Source organism: Silene latifolia, chromosome 9 (assembly GCF_048544455.1).
Source record: "Silene latifolia isolate original U9 population chromosome 9, ASM4854445v1, whole genome shotgun sequence".
In the NCBI taxonomy this organism is placed as follows: domain Eukaryota; kingdom Viridiplantae; phylum Streptophyta; class Magnoliopsida; order Caryophyllales; family Caryophyllaceae; genus Silene; species Silene latifolia.
In genome coordinates, this window is record NC_133534.1 from 194,582,724 (window position 1) to 194,596,588 (window position 13,865).

A 13,865-nucleotide genomic window follows, 5' to 3' on the forward strand; every position below is an offset into this window, starting at 1 on the left:
AAACTGTCTTTTGAAAACAAACTTAAGACAACTCTTCAACTGATCGACTTTCGGAGATCTCTACTCTTCGGAAGCTGTCCATAAAACAACAAATGAATCTTTTTTGAAAATTTCAGTCCACCTTTCCGATTCAGCCTCGAGTCGATTTCAAGTCAAGTCATCTAGATAACGTCAAGTCTCCGCCGAAATTAGTACCTACCTTCTGGTCTAGGTCATGTCGCCTAATTGTAAACGACATCTTCAATGGCGTTAGCAGAGTCAAAACCTCTCGGGTATTAAACCCGTCTTTCCCCTACATTACGGGTCAAAGGTCAAGTTGGTTTACGTGTCTTGTCCAACGGCGTCATGCCAGTAACGCACATCCAAACTGAGTCAGAAGTCATCTGTCTAGGCACCACTATGCGAAAGTCGACACTCGAGTCTAAGTTCAATGTCTTGCACCAAGAGTTCAAACACAAGAGGTCATTCACGACCTTTAATGAACTCATAACCTAGTCACACCGTCGCGTCTTCACAGCAAAACTGCCTTTTGTGCATATGTGTCGTACTTGCCTTTGTTTGTGCAATCCCTTGCCAAGACGAGTTATAACGCCTATCGTTATGTCAAATAGGAATCCCTTGGGTGCCATCGATCGTCGACAAGAAACTCAAGAAGCAGATCAACCTTCATCCGCCATAACTTCCGCTGAAATCAACAACATGGTCCTTCGACTCCTAGCTACCGTGAAAAACTTGAGCACTCGTCTCTCCCAAGTTGAGGACAAACTGGTAACCGGGAATTTTCCCTCTTCTGAAATTGAGCAAAGGGTTAAGCTCCTTGAAAGCCGGCTACTTGTCATCGACAAAACCAAAACCAGACGACCTCATAGGTCCTTCCCTGATTTGGGTATCCCTTATGCCACAGCCTTGGAAAGGCTAACATGTCAAGGAAAGCTCAAACCAATTGGTCCAACTCCAGACCCTCTACCAAACAAGCGACGATGTAGATGGGACGGAAAACTGTTTTTCCAATATCACCAAGGTCGCGGGCATGATACTGAAATGTGTCTTCCCCTAAAAGGCGTTATCCTTGACATGATTGAAAAGGGAGAATTACCACTACCCCCCTCAACAAACAACAAAAACAACCCTCCAGAAAACCCTATTGGACAAAGTCAGGAATCTTCCCTAGACTGCTCTCACCTCAGTCCTCCTGATGATGAGGAAATTCATGCAATTGATGAGGATGGCATACAAAGCAGTATAATGATGCTCTCCGTCTCTATCAACAACATATTCTCAAAGCTGCAAGTTGCTATCGATGACTTGAACACCCAAATGGCTAATTTGGAGAAGAGGTTTGGTAGTACAGAAAATGAACCTGACCATCAAGGAAACCAACCCTTGGTTCACCAACCAACAGCTGTTGAAAATGAGGAGTCATCCGATGGTTCCCACATCCACGAACCTACCAACAAAGAACATGAAATTACCTCACCAAAATCCCCTTAAGAATACAAAACAACTTCCCAAAAACTTCCCATTGACAATGACCAAATCCTGCTTCCGCCCAGGATTGACAAAAACAAAAACAAAACTCACAAAAACATCCCAAAAAACACCAATGTGGGAACCATGGGAAAACATCAAAGGGTATTCACAGATCTGGGAATAACATATGGCACTGTTCTGGAGATACTTGCTTCAGAAGGAATGCTCCAACCCATTGGTCCGACTCCGGACAAACCTGAACACAAAAGAGGTCGTTCATGGAACGGAAAGGCCTATTGCCAATACCATCAACGCAAGGGCCATGACACCGAAACCTGTTTCAAACTCAAGCATGTCATTCAAGATATGATTGAAGCTGGCAAAATCATAATTGCACCTCTCAATCAGGACAATCCTCCTGAATGTCTCAAGTCAAACAGCAAGGTTGAACGTTCTCAAAGGACATTCACCAACCTCAACACAACCTATGCCGAAGCTCTTCAAAAGCTCATAACTGAAGGGAAGCTACAACCAATCGGGCCTACTCCGGACCCATCTGAATGCAAGATATCCCGTTTTTGGGACGGCAATGCCTATTGCCAATATCATCGAGGAAATGGTCATGACACAGAAACATGCTTCAAACTGAAACATGTTATTCAAGATATGATCGACAACCAGGAACTGATAGCTTCATCCCTATGCCAACCAAGGGATGAAGACAACCCTAATGAACATCTCTTTCTGCAAGGAGATAAAAGCCTCATCGACTATTGTCCTCATATAATCCCCAACAACGAGAATGAAGTGCTCAAGTGGGTCAATGCTCAAGATCAAACATTCAAGCCACTGGATGCTGCGGAAGAGACCTTCGAGAAGGAAGATGATGATTAGGAGTCCGTATCTACGATTAAGTCTGAGTCCGAGTCCGAGTCTTAGGCTTTCTCATATCTATCCTAGCGTATGTCCTTTTATTCCTAAGTGACAAACTGGGGGCTGTCCCCATGAGTCACATGTATTCATCGAGTCTGTGCTAACATCTTATTTATCTAAATAAAAGCACAATTTTCAACTATCATATATTCTCCTCTTTACCACTTCCCGTTGACAACGATAATTTATGTGAGAATTGATTTAAAACGAACAATATGTTCCAATTCAATGTGAGTACACTCGAGTGACGTTCCGAACCGAGTAAGCAGAGGACTCGAAACTCCGTGTCCATTTTCTTTACCTATTCCATGTCTGGCAATAGAAACCTTTCATTAACACCCAATTTGGAACGAGCTTCTATCAAGGGGATCCTACGACAAACCCAGATAACAAACCAGAACATCTCCTTGTTCATGATCAATGATGGAAGGCAAGCCCATTCCCCACAAAAACATCCCATCGCCAAATTTCAACCTCTCACCAACAGGTACATCCCCGTCTGCCCCTTTACCTGCCTAGAACGAAAATTGGCAAAGAACCAATAATTCAAAAGCCAAATCGAAAGGCCAACATCAAAAGCCCTAACCCATAAGCCATTCGGCCAATAACCATTTTCCCCAAAGCCAAAGCTCAAGGCCAAAGCAGAAACCAAAGCCAAAAACAATTCAACCAAAGCCAAAGCAAAAGCCAAGGCTAAAGTCAAATCACACACACAAAATAGTGAAATTCAAAATCGCTATTTTCACGAATTTCAAACGACGGAATCAAACACCGTCATTCTCAAACCACAAAAAAAAAACAGAATAGTGAAATTCAAATTCGCTATCTCTCACAAATTTCAAACGATGGAATCAAAACCGTCTTTTCCCAAACAAAAAAAGAAATGGCGAAATTCAAATTCGTTATTTTCGCTCAATTCCAAACGACGGAAGTTAAAGCCGTCATTTTCAAATCAAAAAACAAAATAGTGGAATTCAAATTCGCTATTTTCACAAATTTCAAACGACGGAAATAAAACCGTCAATTTCAAATCAAAAACAAGGTGGTGAAATTCAAATTCACTATTTTCACAATTCCAAACAAAGGAATTAAAAACCATCTCATTCAAAAACGAAATAGTGAAATTCAAATTCACTATTTTCCCACAATTTCAACTGACAAAGTGATGTGACCATAATTAGCGCATATTTAGCCCCCGAATTGCCATTGTTTCCATGCTTTTTAGTGCCTATTTGGGTCATTTCTTATCTTTAGTTCTTTGTTTTGCATATTCTTTGAGATTTTGATCCCTTGGTAGGAAAGGAGTAAGAATCTTGCATTTTCATGGCAAAACGAGGCTAAATTGATCGTATTCAATGACCAAGCATCAAGGAGAGACAAGACTAGAAGGCCTTTGTACATAGCATAGTAGAAGAGCATTGTTGAGAAAAGGATCCTTGAGTCCCCAAGGAAATCCCCAAGGAATTCGTGAAGAAAAGGGAAGAAAAAGAAGAAGAAAAGTTGCTGGACTACAATCCGAGCGGATTGTAGGGAATCCGTCCGTCCTTCCCAGTCCGAGCGTCCTCCCCAGGAATCCGCTCGGATCCACCATGCCCAGTCCGAGCGTCTTGTTCCTCGATCCGCTCGGATCGTCCACCCCAAATCCGGCCGTCCCGACTTCCAGCCGCACGGATCACAAAGACAAAGATAGTTTCGTTCTTCAAGCTACGAAATGGAGAAGCCCTTCTCTCGGACAATCCCGGAGGCTCCTTGCTCAACTTAAAAAGTGTAATTACTAGTTTAGCCCTTAGTTAACCCTAATGCATCCTCCCTAATTTTCACTATAAATACCCCATTAGTCTAATTAGAGGAGCATGTTCTTCTTATCAATATTTAGAGTAGTTAATATCAATCAAAATCTCTCTTCAATATTGTAATCAAATATTAATCTAGTTTTAATCCAAGTTTTAGTTCTTGAATCTCTCTCTTGTTCTTCATTTATTTTGGGTAATTAGAAGATTATTGGGTTTATTGGGAGATTGACAACCTTCCATCAATCATCAAGTTCTTCTATTATTCTTTGCATCTTTATTATTGGAATCATTTGTAGGTATAATCTCTTAATCCCTTTTTAATTATTGTTAATTACTTTCATTTATTCATCATGTTTCATTATGTTAGTATGATTGACAACCTTTCTAGCATGATCAACATGATAATGAGTGAGTAGTCTCTTAGCTAGGGTTTAATGGGTGATTAGGGAAACCAACATGGGGAATGATTCATGCTTAAATTAATATGCTTTCATATCTTATTTGCTTGCTTGTTTTGATCTTAATACATGCACATGTTATATTTGATGAAATGCTAAGCCTATGAATCCTTGCATTTACTATCATCTTCTATCCTTTCAACTTGACTTGTAAGACATAACCCAACTCGAGTCTTGTTAGACCATGCATGTGTTGAGTAGGGAAGATTAAGTCGACTTGTAGGTGTTGTACAATCCAAGAGATTCGGCTCCGGGACCCAAACTTTCCTAGGATTGTAAGATATAACCCAACTCGATCCATCACAACAATAATTGCTTGCTTATAGTTTGAGAACATGTTTGTATGATCACATCCCATGATTCCCCTATGAACCCATGACACCCTAGTGCTTTTAATCAATTGTTTACACCCTTTATTTCATTTATCTTGCTAGTTTATTTTCATTGTTATTTTAGTTTAGTAACCTTCTACATCAACCTAATTTGTGACACCCCTAGACACCGCTAGTTACAATAGAATCTTCATTTCAATACCCGTCCCTTGGGATCCGACCTTTACTTGCCTCTTTACTAATTGTAGAGTTGTTTGTGAAGTATAAATTGTGTTTTGTATCGACCATTGACCAACGACCACATATGTTTAATTGTGAACACCAAATGGCTCCGATCAAAAATGGCGCCGTTCTTCGGGGACGGTGTTTAATTGATTTAAGATTTCTTTTATTGTTATTAGTAGTGTCTTTTTCACCTTGGGGAAGTAAAACTCCTCAAGGAGTGTTCTAATTGTTTTCTAGTTGTTTGATATTTTGCATGTCTAGAAGGTTACAAAGAGATTTGTTACCTTTTGACCGTGAAATCGAAAGAACCTTGACGAATAATAGGAGACTTGTTAGGAGGAATTTGGGAGGTGTTGGTGAAGTTGTTCAACCCACTAGTGAGTTTGTCAATCCTTTCGCAATAGAAGGAGAAGAGAACCCATTTAACAATATCCCACAAAATCCACCTACAATGCCTAAATTCTCGTCACACTCTATACCCACCGAGGAGGATTTACCAAATGGTACTCCTACCCCACAACATCTCACCGGTAATTTTATTGCCAAGTCCGCCTTCATCCAACTAGTTGAGAGGAGCCAATTCGGGGGAATGCCTAGTGAGGACCCTCATTCTCATATGGAAACATTTTGTGATTATTGTGAAGCTATCTCTCAAACGGGCGTGACTCAAGACCAAATAAGATGGGTCTTATTTCCTTTTTCGTTAATCGGCACCGCAAAGCAATGGTTGAAGGGCCTTGATAAGGCCACTCTTGGAATAGATTCTTGGAAGAAGTTAGCTCTAGCTTTCTACAAAAAATTCTACCCACCGGAAAAGACCAATATGCTAAGAGCTCAAATTACGGGTTTTAAGCAAAGGGATGAAGAGTCTTTGTATGAAGCTTGGGAGCGGTTCAAAGGTATTTGTCGCTCATGTCCTCACCATGGACTTAGCGAATGGTTTTTAGTGCAACAATTTTGGAATGGTTTATATGAAGATTCAAGGAACGTTCTCAATATGGGATCAAATGGAATGTTCACCGAAGTTGATGACAATCAAACATGGAACAAGATTGAGGAAATGGCGGTCCATAATTCGCAATATAGTAGGCCTCGCAAGGCCACTAGAGGAGGAAAGTATGAAGTGGACACCGTTACTCAATTGGGTGCTCAACTTAGCGCTCACATTGACACAATCAACTTGAAATTTGAACAAGCTATGGCTAGGCTTGAGGAAAACACAAAATCATCAAAGCATCATGTCAACGCCATGACGGCATCCTCATCAATCCCAAGCGGGATATGTGAGAATTGTGGAACCTTGGGCCATGACTCAAGTGAATGTAGGGGAACAACCGAACAAGTCAATGCTTTCCAAGCTTACAAAAGTGGCACCCCTTATTCAAATTTTTACAATGAAAACACCAAGTTCCATCCAAATCTCTCATACAAGAGCCAAAATGTCCAAAATCCTCAACCAACATACACTCCACCACCCATGAGAAATCAAAATCAAAGACCCTTTTTCAATCAAAACCAAAGTTACCAAAACCAAAATCCATACAATCACCACAATGACCAAAGTTTTGATGTCCAAAAAGCGGTCCTTCAAATGCAAAAAAATCAACAAGAATTTTTCACCCAAATGCAAAAGGATAGCCAAACAAAGGACACCACCATCAACAACATTCTAGCTCACACCAAGATGTTGGAAACACAATTGACCCAACTAGCATCCTCAAACTCACAAAGGCAAAAGGGGCAATTACCATCTCAAGGTAACCCCCCTAGACATGAAACGGTTAGTGCCATTCACTTGAGAAGCGGTACAACGTATGAAGCACCGAAGGAGCAAGTTGAGAATGAAGTTGTGAGAGCTAGTGAGAATGAAGTTGTGGTGCAAGGTCCCAAAGAAGGGGAATCATCGAAAGAAGAAAGTTCAAAGAAAAATGAAGACAAAGCCAAAGAGAAGGAGCCCATTGTGGTTAGACTTCCTTTTCCAAGTCGTCAAGCCAAGCCCAAATTTGATGATCAACTTGGAAAATTCATGGAAATTGTGAAGAATTTAGAGGTCTCAATTCCTTTCACGGAATTAATCAATCACGTTCCGGCCTATGCAAAGTACATGAAAGATATCCTCACAAAGAAGAAGTCAATCCGGAAACTTGAGACTATCGCCTTCACTAAGGTGAGTAGCGCAATACTTCAAGGGAGTTCGCCTCCAAAGTTAAAGGATCCGGGAAGCTTCTCAATACCGTGTACCATTGGCGACACAACGATCAACAAAGCCTTGTGTGATCTAGGGGCTAGTGTGAGTGTCATGCCGTACTCGGTAAGTAAAAGGTTGGGAATGGGAGAGCTCAAATGTACCAACATCACTCTTCAAATGGCCGATAGATCGACGAAGACACCATTAGGGATATGGGAAGATGTCCCGGTGCGAATTGGGAAGTTTTTCATCCCGGTGGACTTTGTCATTGTTGATATGGAAGAAGATTCCAACATTCCAATCATCTTAGGAAGACCTTTCCTACACACCGCGGGTGCGGTGATTGATGTGAAACATGGAGAGCTCACTCTAGAAGTGGGAGATGAAAGCATAACTTTTAATCTTGACAAAACCATGAGAGCTCCTCGTTTGCATGAGCCATGTTTCATGATTGATCATTATAGCCGAAAAGATGAAAGGAAGAAATCGGAACTCCAATGGAGGAAGAAAATTGAAGATGCTCCATTCAAAGAGCAAGTGAATTGTGGCAAGGAGAGCTTGAAAAGCTCATCAAAATCGACCAAGGAAGAAGATGATGGCCTCATTAGCCAAGAGAAGAGATTGGGAGAGTTGTCTCCATCCAAGCAAGAGATTTTCAATGATCAACTCAATGAAGTTTGTGGTCTTTGGGACGACGAATTTGAAGGGATCTTTAATCCCTACATTGGGCATGCCATCGATCATGATCAACAACAAGGGCCACGGTCTATTGAGGACCTCTACCACAACAATGAACAAGCTTTTAATTACTTCTTCGAGGTGTTGAGCAACATCAACAACACCTTGAACATGCCCCCTTGACATCTCATCAAGAATGAGAGTTTGGTGGAGTCCTCCCTAAACCACCACTTGTAAATATTTCTAACTCCCTAACTTACACTTTAATTTTTGTATTGCATTTTTTGTCATTTTTGGATTTTAATTACTTTGATCAAAATAATTGTCATGAAAAGAGAGAAGTGAGGGAGGGACTAATGATTTTAATTGATGTGTAGTGCTTTACCTTAGTGTGGGGATAGCAATTGCCTAGGCTATTCATGCCTTAGTAGTGCCCCCGCAATGAAGAACACAAGATTAGAAAGAATGAAAGAAAAGAATGATAAAGGAAATCCGGGAGCAAAGGACTAGGATCCGAGCGGATTCCTGACAATCCGCCCGTCCGCAGTGGATCCGAGCGTCCTGCTGAGAAGACGCCCGTCTTGGGCTGAGCTGAAAACTGCAAATTCTTGTCTGTCGAAGAATCCGAGCGGATTCTGGAAAAGACGCCCGTCTTTCAGAATCCGTCCGTCTCATGGACAATCCGCCCGTCTTGAAGCTGAAGAAAAACAAAGAAAAATCTCTGGACAAGAATCCGTCCGTCTTGCACGAAATCCGTCTGTCTCATGTCAATGAATCCGAGCGGATTCTCCAGAAGCCGCCCGTCTCTAGGCGGGATTTTTGAAAATTTGAAGCTGAAGAATCCGAGCGGATTGCGCCTAATCCGCACGGATTGTCCCTGCAATTCGAAAATGTCGAGTTCTTTAAATACCCACCCCCATCTCCATTCATTCATTCATTCACTCATAAACACTACCCATAACATCAAAACCCTCATCCTCTCCATCTCAAAAACAAAAACCCTCAACAAAACTCACCAAAATCAAATCAAACCATCTTTCAAATAACAAATTAATCACTCCATCTTCATCAAAAACCAAAACCAAACACAAAATCTTCACCTTTGAATTGATTTTTGTTCTCATAAAGGCAAGGCCTTTCACCTTCAAAATCAATTTGGGCATTCTACAAATTGAAGATTTTTGACTCTTTACTTGGTTAGCTCATCAAATGGCAAGAACAAAGGGAGCAACAAAAGCAAAAGCAAAGGCACCAAAGACTACAACTCTCTCTCAAAGGCAAAAAGCTCTACAAATGAAGAAAGCTTTGACAATGGTGGTAGCAACACCAAGCTTGGAAGTGCAACCACCTCAACAAATTTCTATGGAAGCATCACCCTCTACTCCGGTAATTAATCAACTCTTGCATTACCCGGAGGTAACATTCATTTCCGATTCTCATAGAAATACATTTGTCAAGTTTGCCATGAAACAAATTCAATCCACCAAATTCATATGTCAAGATGCTTTAGAGAAGTTGGGTATTCTTGAACAAACAAGAGTCTTTTTCAATGCCATGGGTTTAAAGAAATTGTTTGAAATGAAGGAAGTGACATACCCCTCCCTTGTCTTGGAATTCTTAAGTTCCTTGAAAGTGACAAAAGTTGAGAATAGGGAAAATATTGAGTTTCGTCTAGCTAACACTAGTAGACGCATTTCCTTTCCGGAATTGGGTAAAATATTGGGTCTTAGTGATGAACATAAATTTTATAAGCAATATGGGAAGTATGATCCCGAGCCTCTTTGGGAGGCAATCTCTGGGAAGAAATTTGAAGATTTTAAAGCTTGTCGTGCTCTTTTGGTCCATCATCCGGGCATAAGAATATGGCACAAAGTTGTGGGAAATACCATAATTGCTAGAAAAGACACCAATCATTTTACGGGACTTGATTTTATCCTCCTTGAATCAACTTTGAATGTTGGAAGAATTCACACCAAGCCTTACAATTCTTTGAGGCTATTGGTTGATAGATGGCTCCATATAGATAGTGGGAAGAAGGGTCAAACCGTAATTGTTAATGGCGGCCTTGTCACGGTCCTAGCCAAGCACTTTGATCCTAATTTCAATAAGGATAGCAAGTACAAGGCTAAGGATGGTGGCCATCTTATTGATATGTCTACCTTGATTAACAAGTTTAAGTGGGTTGCTCACAATCCCCTTGATACCAAGTATGGGTGGCTTACAAGTGAGGCTCGATCATTCACTTTACCCGCAAAGATTTGCCGTCTTAGTGTCCACCGGACCAACTATTTACTTCCCCTATCCAAGGACGCCGAGTACATCATTCAACAACAAAAGGGTGATCATGAAACTCCCTCCTCTTCCATTGTTATACCACCTTACCCCTATGAATATGAAGAGTTCAAACCTCAAGGAATTGAAATTGGAAAAGATTATGTAACTCTCCTAATGCAAGCCATGCACAAGCAAGCTTATGAAGATCGGAAGAATGCTTATTTGGCTCAATATCCTCCCCTCCTACATCTAGCTAGGCAAGGACTCCTTGATCCATCTTGTCCTTTGCCTAGTTGGGCGGATAAAGAAGCCTTATTTCCGGGTGCATCTAGGGACGTGGTGGAAAACAATGAGGTTGTTGGAAATGGTGAAGGATTTGATGATAACATTGAGGAAGAAGCGAGTGGAGATGAAGAAAGAGATGAAGAAGATGATGATGAAGAAAGTGCCAAAGAAAGTGGCAATATGACCACTTCTCATGAGGGAAGTGATGACAATAGTAGCATGATGGAAGACTAGCCTTGGAGATTCCTACTCTCACATGGTTTGTCTATATCTCTTTGTATTTTATTTTCATTTTGATCATTGTTGGTTTAGTCCTAGCAACATCAAAGGACTCACACCTCGGTTCCATTGAGGTGTTCTTTATTGTTCCCATTTTTGAAAATCCAAAATGACAATCTAGTCTCATGCATAGCATAGTGTGTGCATGAACTATACCCGTGCTTTGACATTAGCAATAGTGTCTTATTTGGTTTGGGGAAGTTAATGCATACACAACGGGAGGTAATCTAAATTATCCTCTCCGTCATAACAAAAACCATGCATCATGTAGTATAGCTTAGTGTAGAATTGCATTTAGTATAGAAAATCATGCATCATTTTGCATAATTTCCATCATTTTGGCCATTGAGGACAATGCCCATATTAGTGTGGGGATGGGAATTCTAACACTTAACTTTTATCCAAAAACCATAAAAATTGAAAAATTTCAAAAATCATAAAAATTTGAAAAATTGAAAAACCAAAAACTAGTTCATTTCCTTTGTATATATAGTCTTGTATATATTGTGTTTGTTCATCCTTGTTCACATTGATCGACTACGCCACATCCGAGACATGAGGATATTGAAGACCGCATGGTATGATCTTTCCAATCCCCTTTTTCCTCTTTATGTTAATGACTATGTGGCTTTATTTTGATTGATGCGGTATAAACAATGTGAATTTAGGACTTGCATTTAGATCATTTGGCATACTAGTTGGTAGAATCATTTGCATTAGGATGTGTATATGCTAGTTGCATCATGGCATGTAGTTGCATGTTAGAAAAATTTTGCGAAACCGTCTACTTGGGAAGCTTGACAAGTGTATATAGGCCCTAGTAGATGCTTTTTATTCTTAAGACTTTGCTTGTTAGAATGCTTGTAAAACACCCTAGGATGTGTCATGCTAGTATCCTTTGACCCATGGATTAAGGCCTAGTCAAGAGTACCTTGTGGTGTGATAACTCCTTGGCTACCGTTTATTCCAAGGTGACCCTTGAAACCATGCATACTTCTATCATTCATTCATGTTCTACCATACATTTTGTCATCAAAAGGGAATGGGCACAAAAACAAAAAGAAATCAATTTGAGTTCAAATGAAAAGTGAAAGAAAGTTTGCAAAAATGCATCAAATGAAAAGAGGAGCAAAAATAGAACTCCTAAAGCTTCAAATACAAGGCACCCTCGTTACTAATTGGGGTGACTTTGAAAATGTTCAAAAAGAAATGCAAAAAGTTGTCAAGTATTGAAATGCCAAAAATCAAAAGAAATGGCAAAGAAAGTGTTCTCAAATGTCAAATGCCAAAGAAATTGGGGGGAAAACAAAAATGAAAGCAAACTCCCAAAATGAAACTCAAATACTATCAATCCCTTTTCCATCTTATCCATTTTTGTGCATGGTAGAGAGGGGACGACCCTTCTTCTTGTCTAGGCAAGAGGGGGAATTCCGCGATCCTCCAGTGTTTCTAACACCATAGGGAGTCTACTCTTGACAAAAGCATTTAACGATTGAGGACAAAGGTACCCTAGCTTGACACCTTTTGGAGGTGATTTATTGGTATCCTTCTAGGCTTAGTAGTTTGAACAAATTGCATCTATGAAGGATTGTGTACCCTTGAATTGCTTCCCTTGTAGATAATTTCCGCCACTTAGATGAGGAAAGTGGCTATTCTTTTGTAGATGCATCCATTATTTGATTTTGTGTGCTTAATGTTTGGATGTGTTGCCATTTTGGCAAGACCCACCTTGCCTTGCAAGAAGGCATCCTACCTCATGGTTGTCTTGTTGTGAGTTGAAGGGGCGGAGTGAGACCCGCTAATTGTCTCATATCGGCTATTATTATTAGGTTAGGTTAGTATTGGTCCTAGTCTTTGTCACCTCTTTACTCGGGACGAGCAAAGGTTCGGTTTGGGGATATTTGATGTGACCATAATTAGCGCATATTTAGCCCCGAATTACCATTGTTTCCATGCTTTTTAGTGCCTATTTGGGTCATTTCTTATCTTTAGTTCTTTGTTTTGCATATTCTTTGAGATTTTGATCCCTTGGTAGGAAAGGAGTAAGAATCTTGCATTTTCATGGCAAAACGAGGCTAAATTGATCGTATTCAATGACCAAGCATCAAGGAGAGACAAGACTAGAAGGCCTTTGTACATAGCATAGTAAAAGAGCATTGTTGAGAAAAGGATCCTTGAGTCCCCAAGGAAATCCCCAAGGAATTCGTGAAGAAAAGGGAAGAAAAAGAAGAAGAAAAGTTGCTGGACTACAATCCGAGCGGATTGTAGGGAATCCGTCCGTCCTTCCCGGTCGAGCGTCCTCCCCAGGAATCCGCTCGGATCCACCATGCCCAGTCCGAGCGTCTTGTTCCTCGATCCGCTCGGATCGTCCACCCCAAATCCGGCCGTCCCGACTTCCAGCCGCACGGATCACAGCACAGCATAGTTTCGTTCTTCAAGCTACGAAATGGAGAAGCCCTTCTCTCGGACAATCCCGGAGGCTCCTTGCTCAACTTAAAAAGTGTAATTACTAGTTTAGCCCTTAGTTAACCCTAATGCATCCTCCCTAATTTTCACTATAAATACCCCATTAGTCTAATTAGAGGAGCATGTTCTTCTTATCAATATTTAGAGTAGTTAATATCAATCAAAATCTCTCTTCAATATTGTAATCAAATATTAATCTAGTTTTAATCCAAGTTTTAGTTCTTGAATCTCTCTCTTGTTCTTCATTTATTTTGGGTAATTAGAAGATTATTGGGTTTATTGGGAGATTGACAACCTTCCATCAATCATCAAGTTCTTCTATTATTCTTTGCATCTTTATTATTGGAATCATTTGTAGGTATAATCTCTTAATCCCTTTTTAATTATTGTTAATTACTTTCATTTATTCATCATGTTTCATTATGTTAGTATGATTGACAACCTTTCTAGCATGATCAACATGATAATGAGTGAGTAGTCTCTT

General features: G+C 40.4%; 1 non-coding gene across 1 annotated transcript; it reads right to left on the bottom strand.

Moving 5' to 3' along the window:
* Positions 1–6,034: 6,034 nt before the first annotated feature.
* LOC141602995 (small nucleolar RNA R71) lies at positions 6,035–6,141 on the bottom strand. Its single transcript, XR_012524896.1, has one exon. It is a non-coding gene; the product is annotated as a small nucleolar RNA R71 (small nucleolar RNA).
* Positions 6,142–13,865: the final 7,724 nt, after the last annotated feature.